The sequence below is a fragment of the Heterocephalus glaber genome, unplaced genomic scaffold, assembly GCF_053883595.1.
Source record: "Heterocephalus glaber isolate CG9 unplaced genomic scaffold, H.glaber_assembly_v1.0 deba00001608, whole genome shotgun sequence".
Classification (NCBI taxonomy): Eukaryota; Metazoa; Chordata; class Mammalia; order Rodentia; family Bathyergidae; genus Heterocephalus; species Heterocephalus glaber.
In genome coordinates, this window is record NW_028258379.1 from 35,794,713 (window position 1) to 35,807,084 (window position 12,372).

A 12,372-nucleotide genomic window follows, 5' to 3' on the forward strand; every position below is an offset into this window, starting at 1 on the left:
TGAGCTGAGTCAACTTGGGAGGAAAGCAAGTGAAGGCCAAGACCTAGGGTTGGCAGAGCCCAATGCGGGAGCTAAGAGGATTCTCACCTGGCTCCAAGGCCAGCAGGTGGAAGACATGAAGACCCAGAGCTGTTTAAAACTCCAACTTGATCTCTGGGAATCATGTGGATGGTTGTGAACATTACCCCTGAATCTGCAAGGGAACCATGGAGAATTTGTAAATAGATAAGTGTCAAGATAAAGTCTGTGTTTTGGAAAGATTTTCCTGTCTGTGAGGTAGAGAGTGGATAGGAAGCATGAAATACTACAGGCAGGAAGAGAAATTAGGAGTGGGTTGCAGAAGTCTAGAAAAGAAATGGCATGCCTGGGATTAAGAGGGTGGTGACAAATTGTGGTGTGAACAAATTTAAAAAGGTAGAATCATAGGTCTTGTTGCTTATGTAGATGGAGAGTTGATGTTGAGGAAGGCATTGGTGAAGGGATCTGTTTCTCAAACGGCCATGAACTTGGTGGCCATGCCACAATCAGAGGACTCTGACCCTGGAAGAAGGATATGGGTATTAGTAGGAGGATGAAACTACAAAGAGAGTTTGAGCATATTGGTTTGAAGGCTTTGTGGCATTGCTTGTCACGTCTCCAGATAGTCACCTTGTACATGAATGACAAGGCTCAGGGATCGAGAAGTAGGGTGGAGATGCAGCTCTGGGAGTCATGGTATGTGACTAGGGGACTCAACTGTAGCTCAGTAGTAAAGCACTTGCCTACCATACCAAGGCCCTGGGTTCAATCCCTAGCACTGCAACAATAAAATAAATCCCCCAAGACTATATATTCAATAAAAAGTGGAGCCAGTGTTCAAGCCCAGGTCTTCCTGAAACTGAAGCCCTTGACTTTAATCACATAACATGAACAGGCAGGGAAGCCTTGGGAGTACATGGATCTCCAAGAGAGGCAGGAATAACTATCATATATTTTCCAGTGGCCCATGGCAGGCCTTAAAGAACATCAGCATCCAGTGTATGACAGAGAAACGCAGTCCCGGGAAGGGGTCTGAGAAGAGCACTGGGTGAGACAGAAAGGAGGTCAAGCTCCAGGAGCACGGGGGAGGCCCACAGCAGGACCTAGACATGTGTCAGAAGGACAGATGGGTCCAGGCACTGGACTAAGACTTTGCCGTGAGTCAGGCTTTGTTGATGTAGTGATGAAGAAGATCAAAAGAGCTAGTTGAGCTGCCCAGAGAAACCAGGCACACATAGATAAAGCAATATGTGGGTTTTGTCTTGAAGATTGAACTTGAATTTGCTGGCAAAGAAGTCACACCAAGCATGAGAGCCTGAAAGGACTGAAGTCAGAGTCATGGCCCATCATATGTTTGCTAAACAAGAAGCAATTCCATGGTGCAGGTCCAAAGTGTTTGAGATAACAGGATGGCAGAGAGGACATGGCTTACTTGGGGATCAGAGCAGAAGTCTATGTGAAGAAGTTTGAGCTTTGGGTTGCTAGAAGTAGGAATACGTAGAGCTTGCTAGGGAGGTGAGCAACACCATCCCATGCCTGTAGTAACTGCCCCCGACACTACAGAAGTTGTATAGAGCAGACATATTTAGGAAAGAGACCATAGTCTTCAGATGTTAATGAAAGATGTGTAGGTGTGGGATGCCTGGAGCCAGGAATTCCTGATAGCATCTCGGTACTTACATTGCACATCTGGGTGGAAGATCCTAATTTCCCAGGAAGACCAGAGAAGCATAGATTTAGAGGTGGACAAAAGGTAATCCAGTTGGAGTGAGCTGAATTCTGCAATTGGCCACCACTCATTCTGGTTCCTAAGGGGCTTTTTCTTTCTTTGTATCAGCCCTCTCTTTATTCACTTATTATGCCTGGTGTTGGGCATTATCCTGGTAAAACAGCTGAGCTACTACTTCTTGACTTTTTTAACTTACTGAATTACTATGGACCAAAAGAGAGTCCAGGTTAGCAGAGGGAGTAGAGAGACTCAGGATTTGTATCATGATTATGATGACTTCTGCTGACATGGACCAAATTCTCATTTTAGTAGCAGGTTAGACTGTATCCTAATGACTTCTTATTTGTATCACTATGTGCCTCTTCTTCTAGAAGCACCAGTTAGTAGTCAGTTGGATCATATGTGGTGGGGTCACCAGTGACTTTTCACCTTCCATTCCTCCATATTTATTGAGCACTCCATGCATGACACATGTCCTATGACATCTGGCTCCCAATTCTCAAGGTGAACATGTGATTATATCCTCATTTCATAGATGAGAGAGAGGCTTAAGGAGTGAAAGGTCAGATCTCCATCTTCGTCTCTATAGAAGTGAATACTCATGAGTAATTGCTGACCCATAGGCCCCTACACACATCCTGGGCATTTGTTAGGAAAGGTCTACGCCATCCAACTCCAAATTCCCAGCACTTAGTGTTATTAGTGGGCATAGCCTGACTATGCCCTGAAAGCTAGGGATGTGGCTCAATGAGAGGTAACAATTTGTCTGGCATTTTTTTGGTCCTGGGTTTTGACTGGTGAGGTAAATAGCTTTTGAATAGTCCTCCCGGCCTCCAACTGTGTGTTGCATCACTAGTTTTGATATCATTGCTTTGTAAATAAGGTAATAGTATTATCTCCATGGTTGCAAAGAGCTGGAAGAGTTTAAGAAACCTGGCCCCTTTCACAGGGCTGCTCAGTGTGAACAAGGAGTTGAACTGACTTCTGATCCCTCCATTCCAAAGGATGTGCCATGACTCATGCAGCAAACCAGTCTCAGAGCAGTGGCCTCACAAATTAAACTGTGACAGGAAGGGCATGGAACCTCCCTCTTGATCGGGATGTATTTGTGGGGACTGGTCTGCACTGGGGAATGGAAACAAGACCCTGCCTGGGAGAGGAAAAGCAGAGTCATGTCTGAGAAATGGCTAAGTCGTCATTAAGTCCTGACTTGATGCTCCATGGTTGCTAGCCAGTTTATTCTTCCCATCTCAGCAGTAACAAAGAGGCTCCCTTCTCCAGCCAGAGGGGGTCCGGGAGATCTTGTATGGTGTTCTTCCCTAGCCATGACTCCTGCCCAGGAGCCTGTAGGAATTAAGTGGTAAAAATGCCGGGATGGATTATTGCCATAATGGCTTTCTGGAAAATAACAAATCTAATTCCCAGGAAAATGTCATTAGAATTTGCCAGGTCCTATGATGGGGAAAATAAAATGCTCTTCCTAGAAATTTTTCATGCTCTGTGGTTTCTAAAAGAGATTTTGAAGACTGTGCAGAGAAAGATAATGTGGTGATATGATTTAGGGACCCACGTTAATTTGCCTGCTCTGTCAAATGTACGATGGACTCTTCTTAAACAGACAATAGACTGCAAAGCCTGAGCTGATAATTTTTAATTTCTATGAGAATAAGGGCTCTGGAATCACTCAGTTTGGGTTCCCCCCGCCATTCACTAGTCGTGTGTCACTGGTCACCTTCTTTAAGGTCACAGAGGCCTAATTTTGTTGTCCGTACAATGAGGCCAATGGTGAGATTTTCCTCCTGTCTTTGTGTGGAGCTTTATACAGTTTACTCCAGGTGAAGCACCAAGCCTGGTATTCATGGTATCAATTTTAGCAATGATCATAAGGCTTTTCCTGTTTCTCCTCTTCTGTGTGCAGACTGTTTGATTGAAATGACCCTCTCTTCATATTCTCTTTCCTTCCTGAGTTGGTTGAGTGGCTCCGTGTAGAGAATGCTCGTACAGGGCAGTTTTGTGCACCCATGAGGCCCTACAATGGCTCAGGAGTTATTTGAAGCCCCCTTAAACATCTATGGCCCTGAACTTTGTGGGGAAAGGTTTGATAAGTTGAACCATTAGATGTTGAAGTGTAAGGCAAGAAGACTCCACTCCTTTCTTGTGATAATTGAAATCATTTCAATTCATTTCCTTCTTGGTTGGACAGAAACATGTTTTCAATAGTGAGCAAATCTTGGGGGAATCCATTGACCTGAGCAATCATATAATGCATGAAGTTAATGGACAAAAAATGATATTCATCTTCAGTTTATAATAACATTTTCTTCCACTGCACCTAAATGTAGGGGTGGTGGGGATGCTATTGGAGCAACAGCCACACTGCCAGCAGATGTGTGACCTTTGTTGTATCTAACAATTATTGGATCTATGGTGAAGTAAAATAAAAACCAACACAAGTTTTGACACTAAGATAAATTATAAATTATGGAAGTCTATGCCACCAAGGATCTTGTAAACAACAGGCTGGTCTCTTAGCAACAGACCAAGGAGAAAGCAGGTTGCTAGTAGGAGGGGAGAAGACAGTATTATTTTGCGGGTGATCACTACCAAGGACTGGGACCCACATTTTAACACCCATCTCAGGCCCCTTCTCTGCCCAGCCACTCTTTACCTCAGTGGCCCGCTGGGGAACAAAAAGTGCCCTGGAATTGTCATCCTCTTCACCAGTGCAAGTGACCAGACCCAAGGAGCGGACAAAGGATATGGGGATGGGGAGAGCCAGAAAATGAACGAGGGTGTTTGGGGCACCTGTAAGGAGGAGGCTGGTGCTGTGTGCACGCTTCTGTGACACTGTGAAATTACGGCTCTAAACAGGATTGGGGCTCGAGGGGGGGCCTCCTCTCTTCCCAGCCCCCAACTCCCTTTGGCTTTTCAAGTCTCACTTAGGGTGGTGAAGGAATTTAGACAAGATTTTGACAATGTGCCAGAATGGTTTATTTTTAAATGTTGCTCCCCAAAGCAGCAGAATATTAAGTTGGAGCAAATGTTGCTTGAAAGCATGGAGGGGCTGTGGTCAGGCGGACACTCAAGGAAGGGCTGGAGGCCTCCATTAACAAAGGCAGAAGGACGAGAAGATGGGTCATCTGGACGTGGTTTTAAAAGTAGATATGGCTGTGTGGGTGGCTGAATGTGAGTGAGTGCTTCTCAGTTGCAGGGCATCCTCAGGGTTGGGCTGGGAGAGAGACTTTCTTTAATTAACTAGATGTTTACCTACAGGATCTTCCCTCCATGATTTAGAAAATTACCTGCCCACATGTTGGAAATGAGTGGAATTTTCCTAGAGAAAATCCTGAGATCTTAGCAGCAAATAGCTCTCTCTGTGTGATAGAAACACCCAGGTCTACGTTATCTAAAGCACAGCACGAGGGATACTTCACGCCAAAGTAGGGTATTAAGAACACACCAGCCCCTAATTGTTCAGGGGCCGCCTGACCTACATCTCCCTCCAATGTATTGACTTTCTGTATTTTATTTTTACATAATAAAAGTGGTCAGCTAAATTATGACTACTTGTGATTTATTTGGCAGGGAGGTTTAAACTTTTCATATGGATAAATTTGCCATTGGAAAAGAAAGAGAAAATTCTCAGTTGTTCCCCAGGGCCTCATTTTTTTCGGGCTCCTCTGATGTCAGGAACGGAGGCTCTGCGACTTCTGAAGTGATTAGTCCCTTTCCAGAGGCTGGAGAATACATTTGTGCTGGGAAGCAGTCTGCCGGGATGAAACCTTATCCAGGGTAAGGCCTGGTCCCATGGGGGAAGGGGCTCTGGGTTTGTGAGATGCCTGTCAAGGCCCCTGGGTATAAGCCCCTCCACAAACACAAGTCTGATACCCCAACCTCACTGTGAGGAGGGCACCATTAGCCCACTCCACAGATGGAACCGCAGGGCCCTGCAAGGTCAGCTCACTTTACAAACTGGAAGCCAGAGCCTGGGTCCCATTCCAGGAAGGGATGACTTCCAAATCCATGTTCTGCACCACACCTATATTGTCCTGGAAAGGGACACTGCACTCTCCTTCCATGGTCTTGCTTTTCCTTCTAACTATAATTATAGTTCTAATAACAATAGTCACAATTCTTCTTTCTCCTCCTCCTCTTTTTCCTCTTCTTCTTTCCCTTCTCCTTCTTCTCTTTGTCCTTCTTCACTTTCTTCCTAATCCTCTTCTTCTCCTTCTTCCTTTTCTTCCAAAAATGCATCACAGTATATTACCGTGAAAATAAGCAATATCCCAGATACAAACTTGAATGGAAATATTCTCCACTCGCTGCTTCTCCTAGACCCCATCACCTCTCTCCATGAACATTTTAGAACATCTTTTAAGAGCTGAATCTCTACTCTCTAGTCTACAAACATGTACTAATAAAAACAAATATAACAAAGGCAAACATAGCATGACACACCTGTTTCCTCCTTGTTTATAGCAGGACATTTTGAAGACATAAAAAGTAACCATGTCTTTGGCATGCTTGGGTTTCACTCATCCATATATTGTGAAGAAGGCCGATCTCCTTGACTATTAGCCCCCTTTATCTCTGACTGCAAACCACCAACATGTGCTTTCCTAGAGCGCATCACCTGTGAATCAGGCAAAGTTCAGGTCTGGAGTCCTCACTGAGAATGTAAGCAAACAGTTCTAGCAAGTGGCTCAGCGAAGCCTCCCTTTCCCGTTGCATCAGAGCCCTGCATTTCCACAGCGCCCCCGTGGTGTGTGCACACAGTAGAGAACACACAGAGCAGTGCATACCGGAAGCACACACTTACAGCGGATGGGCCTGGTGCTCCGAGAAGGGCAGCCCGCGGCAGTCATCATCTCAGTGCTGGAACCCGGTAGGGAACAGTCTCTCTCCTGCAGCCCTGGTGTCAGCGGCATGCTCGCAAATGCCACGGGCCAGTGTCCTCCTGGCTCCCGGAAGCCCTCGGTCCCCACTCCTTGGCCTGGCTGGTCCTACCTGCATCTGGTGAGGCTGGACGGGCCCAGGCAGAGAGCAGGCCAAGCTGGCTCCTGCGCTTGGCTCCCTCTGGGCGGCCGGCCGGGTCCTGCCCAGAGCCTCGCCCAGTGCAGGAGCCTCTCCATGAGGCACCCCCGGGCGCTCGCCCCACAATGCAGCGCTGCACTGGCAGCCGCTCAGCTCAAGACTAAACAGTTGGCTGTGTTTCAACACGGCTGCCAACATTTGGCAACCGGAGAGCTGCGGGGAAGCAGCAGGCTGCTAAACCCTTTCACATTTTTAATTAGATCCACACACCCATGTCTTTGAGCCATCATAAATATACAGATGACATAGTGAGTATTATTCAGGGTTAATAAAAAAAAGGAAGCAAACTCTATATCTTATCTTAGGAAAATAATGTACCTATCACTAATTTGAGGCCAGGGATGAGAAAGAAGGCAGGGCTAAACACAGCCTCATCTAAGGGAAGGAAGTAGCCAGGATCTGGAAACTTGGGCTCTGGCCTCTGAATGTGGACCTGGCTCAGAGATCATGACCAGAAGGGGGCATTCTTGGCAACTCTCAGCCTGCAGCTGGAACAAGTTGTCCTTAAAGCCAAACATCCACCCTCAATACTAGCTCAGAGCTATGGTGTTTGCGCCTTTGCCCTACAAAAGCAACTCTTAAGGCCAGCGTTGTTTTGATTTTGTAACTATACCTCCTGCTCTCGAGCATCCTGCACTGTAAAGCAATTTCCACTGCTTCTTATTCTTCCAAATGCACTGGCACAGCCTGCTTGGCTGCTCCTGTGGAGCCACCCGCTGCCCTCAGTTCCTGGGGCAATTGCACAGTGAGAGGGAAGAGAATTCCTATCTCTACATCTGGGCTGCATTGCTGTTTCTGCTGCCTGGCTTTGGATGTCTGATTTCAAAGCCCTTCACCTGGCCTTCGTGTTCTGAAAGATACTGAAATAGTTCTGACCCCATAGATTGGTTCTGGGGTTTAAATCAGGCCACATATACAAAGCCCATGGTGCAAGAGCACTCAGTGTGTGATATTTATTATAACTATCATGATTGGGAATATCCGCAGTCAGGCACCTGTGTCTTGGAAGTATCAGCTACCGAAGGATGACAACAGTGCTACGCCTTAGACCCTCTCTTCCCGGCCCCATCTGTCCTCTCCATTGGGGCCAAGGCCACCCGTGTCTCTCAGCAACTGGCCCTGCTCAGATTAACTTGCTCCAAGCCCACCAGAGCAGGGTTTGCCCTGGGCCAGTGAGAGGTTATGCACTCCCTTAATTTTAAAGACATGTTAGGAAGGAAATGAAACACTTGAAATGCCTGGATCTTAGAGATCTCACTGGTTGTCCCATCGGAGAGCACAATGTTTATAAATAGAAGCATCAAGACTATCAAACATGGGCTGCACTGGAACATCAAACATGTGCGCACGCGTACACACACACACACACACACACACACAAACATCATTGGTGTCATGTTTATGGTGAACTCTGCACACCATCCAGAAAATCGCAGGGCATCTTGTGGATGTCCCTCAGTGTTTGGTCCGTCCACCCCTTGTCCTTCTATCATTTATTTTATTTCCCATGGGCCTTGAAAATACACTAGTTTGACTGGAGTAATATAGGCATTTGCTTTGTACTTTTCCTACAAATAGGACAGGCAGACAGACAGATGGGGATGACTTGATCCAATTAAGAGGGCTGGAAATAATTCTTGATCCGAGTGGTGTGTCTTTCCACACATGCAATGGCTGAGAAGAACCCATGGCTGGCAGGACTTGGCAGTGTCATTATCCCCTACAATCCCTTCCTCCCCTAACACCTCACCTCCTTCTTCTCTGCATCCACCACACCACTACAGGGAATTCTCTTTAATTAGGAGATGAGAAGGCACAGAAGCTGTCTCCCCATCACACACACACATGCACACTGAAGCTCACCATGCACACACCCATACACAAGCACACACGCACACATACACAGATAAGAGAACAGAGCCACCATGTGAATGATGTCTCATCTGGCAGTGACAGCAGTGATTGCCACCACAGCCATGGAGAGAGTAAGTTTGGATCCTGGCTGAGTCCCTGTACCCTGTGGTCCCAATCAGGCTCTGATGGGGGCTATGCCTTGCTCAGTACCACTTATTTATACAAGAAGTAGCAGGCAACTTCCACAAAAGTCAGAATGTATGTATTCTGGACAATGTCCTTTCTGGAGCAAGAGGTGTCAGACTGTGATACCACATGTCTTGCTCAGGATGCATTGAAGACAAGGGGCACTGCAACCCCTGGGCCTTTTCTGCCCCTTTCATAAAGCAGGGGAGGTGGGGCAGGTGAAGTAATGAATGCACTTCACGTATTTTTTATTCACCAAGTTTATTGGTACACTTTAGGTATACAATATGGTAACATTCACCATTGGGAACTTGTACCTTTAAATAGTATGTCTTGGTTCTTATTTTTTCCCCAGTCCCCTGCCCTCCCTTCAACCCCTCCACCCCTCCCTATTTACAAAGATGTTGTTTTCATTTTTTTCTTTTTGCATATTTATTCCTTTCCCTTCTTTCCTTTCCCCTACACCTCCCACTTCCCCTTCTCCTTTAGACCTTTTCTTCCTATTTCAAATTATGTATTATACATTTTGATCCTTATTTACACTTTCAGTTTCTCACACTAGAGAAACTATTTGGTATTTACACATGTGTGTCCTATTTATTTCACTTAAGAGTATGCCCTCAATATGCATCCATTTAGCTGTAAATGTTTCTAGTTTCTCATTCTTTATGGCTGAATAGTACTTCATTTCATTGCATTTCACGTATTTAAGGTGTATCAGTATGCTTGAGCTGCTGTAACAAAATACCATTGGCTAAGAAGCTAAAACCACAGAAATTAGCTTTCTCATAGTTCTGGAGGCAGAGAAGTCCAAGGTCAAGGTCCTGGCTGATTTGATTTCTTCATCCTGGTTGTATGTGTGTTGTGGTTTTTTTTGGTACCGGGGATCGAACTTGGGACCTTGTGCTTGCGAGGCAGGTGCTGGAACCACTGAGCTAAATCCCCGGCCCTCTTCATCCTGGTTATAGACAGTCCAAGGCCTTTCCTTGGTGTGAGAACTTGAAGGGAGAGGGAACATTCTTTTGTCTATCATTAAAACACGAATCCCAATCCAATCACATCAAGACCCTGCCTTTATGGCCACATTTAACCTTAATTATTTGCTTAGATGTCCCATCTTCAAATAGTCACATTAAGGCGAGAGTTAGGAACAGAAATTTTCAGTCCATAACAAAAACATTTCCTTTGTGATTAAAAAGAGATGGAGTCAAAGTTGGGGTTCTGCTCTCACAGTGGTGCCTACCAGCTGTGTGACCTTCCTAGAAGCCGACAGCCAGCATCCAGTCTGATTGCTTAAAGTCAGTCCTTTCTGGTCAGTGCGTGGGTGAAGGAGATGGACATGAAAGCCCTCTCTCTGATTCCTCCTCAAAGTATGACCTTAGAAAAGTGACCTGCTTGAGTCTGCGGTCTTCATCGAGGACACTGGTCATGCTTTTGTGGAGTGGGGACTGCTGCCAGAGCAGCTGACATGGGCACAACATTCACAGTGTGTTCCCACTAAGGGATGGCTTGCTTCCTCTCCTTCTACCATTAGACTGAATCTTATGGAATTGTCAGACATGATCAAGTGTTGCAATTTCATACAGTTCAAGCTAAGTGATTATAAAATCCTCACTGGTGAATGTGATGGTTTGTTTAACTATCTTTGCTGTCCTGGGTGCTGAGTCAACATTGACTGTGCATAAACATCCAAGGTTCTGGTTTCATCCTGGTGGTCAGGATGGAGCGAGGCTTAGTGGGGAGAAGTGGGTGGAGGGAGCACAGACAAATGAGTTAGCAGCTCCCTGGCTGCCTCCACCTTGGTGGGACGAAGGTGGAGACATCTGCAGGGCCAAGGGAAAGGGCACACAAGCAGCTCTACACGTACTTTGTGAAGTGATGAGATCACATGTGGTACAATCAAGCACATATGGGGATTTTAACCCCAGCACTTCCCAAAACACATAGGGAATATTGGGCAGATCCCTACTTTCTCTTAGACTCTTCCCTCTAAGGATGGTCTTGCCCTCCCAGGAGCACTGCAGGCCTCATAGAGATTGTCTGGATACCGCTACCTGCCACAAAGCCCAAGGCGGGACTCTGACTTCTCAGGGACAGGTCCCTGTCCCCTTTGTGCTCCAGACCAGCCCTGGAATTTGGATTAAGGATATTGAATAAGTGCAGAAAACAGAATTCCAGAGTGCCCAGATCGCCCCGGGGAAGACTTAAACACCCCACCAGAAAGATGCACCAGGAAGCCCCCCACCATCAAAAGAGCAAAAGGGAGGTTAGCAAGTGAGAAGGATGGATATTCTATGCACAGTGTTATTATGCCAGAAAATGAATTTCTCTTGTTTCTTTTTGACCAAAGAATGAAAAAAACCTGCATAAACTGAAAAGTCATAAAAATATAGATTTTCCTTTCCTTACACTGGGGGTGATGTTCTGATAAACCCATTGGAATTGCAAAATTCCTAAGTAAAAAATACATTTAATCCACTCCTTTGCAGAATATCGTAGCTTAATTTATTAAGCTACTTTAACTGTGCTCAGGACACTCACATTAGCTCACAATTGGCCCAAAGCATCTAATGAAAAGCTACTTTTATAATAGAAGATTGAGTCTCTCATTGTCACTGACTGGGTACTCTACTTAAAGCGGAAAACAGATGCTTTGACACCCTCATAAGTTGAAAAATCTTAAGTGGAATCAACAAGAGCTGGAGACCTTCTATGCATTCTCCGTACTGCAGCAGAAAGAGTATCATTGACATAGCTCCAACTTGGTCAGAAAGAAGCATTCAATCTATGTTTATTGAGTACTGCTTGTGCACCATGCTCTAGACCAAGCACAAGGCCAGCCAGGTGAAATGTCCACAGCTTCTGCCTCCAAAAACCTAGTTGCCTGAGCCCAGACCAAGGGGAAGGAAGGTCGAGTTCCCCAGGCATCTCCCCCACCTTGGAGGGGCATTGTGCGGAACAGGGTCATCCATGCCCAGGAAAATACAGTCAAACACGATGCCTTGGAGATGCCTGTTAAATGTTCAGCAGCTAGGGACATTACATTTATTAAACTCTTCCATGCACTTAATATTGTCCTATATCCTGTAGGGAAGAGAAACAAAATATGGTCTTCCTTTTCCTTTCCTGAGTTTAGGGTTCAACTCCAAAGGTTGGAGCAGCATAAATGCAGAATTTATTTTCATTTAAACATAGCTCACCTCTTTGAACTTACTTCCAGGAAAGGGTTTAATAGACTCACACGAAATGCATTTAAACAAATAATGTCCAGGTATAGAAATTCAAAATCACAAAAAGGAGGAGGAGACATATCATCAGCTAACCATTAGGAATCACTCCACCTCTGTGCCAATTTATCTCTGAATTTTCTGGCAGCCAAGGTAAAGAGAAAGTATGGTTGATGTAAAATTTTGTTTACATCTTTGTTTTGTTTTCAAGAAGAGGACAATCCTAATACTCTTGGAAGATCAGTTAGTATCATGGACTAAGTC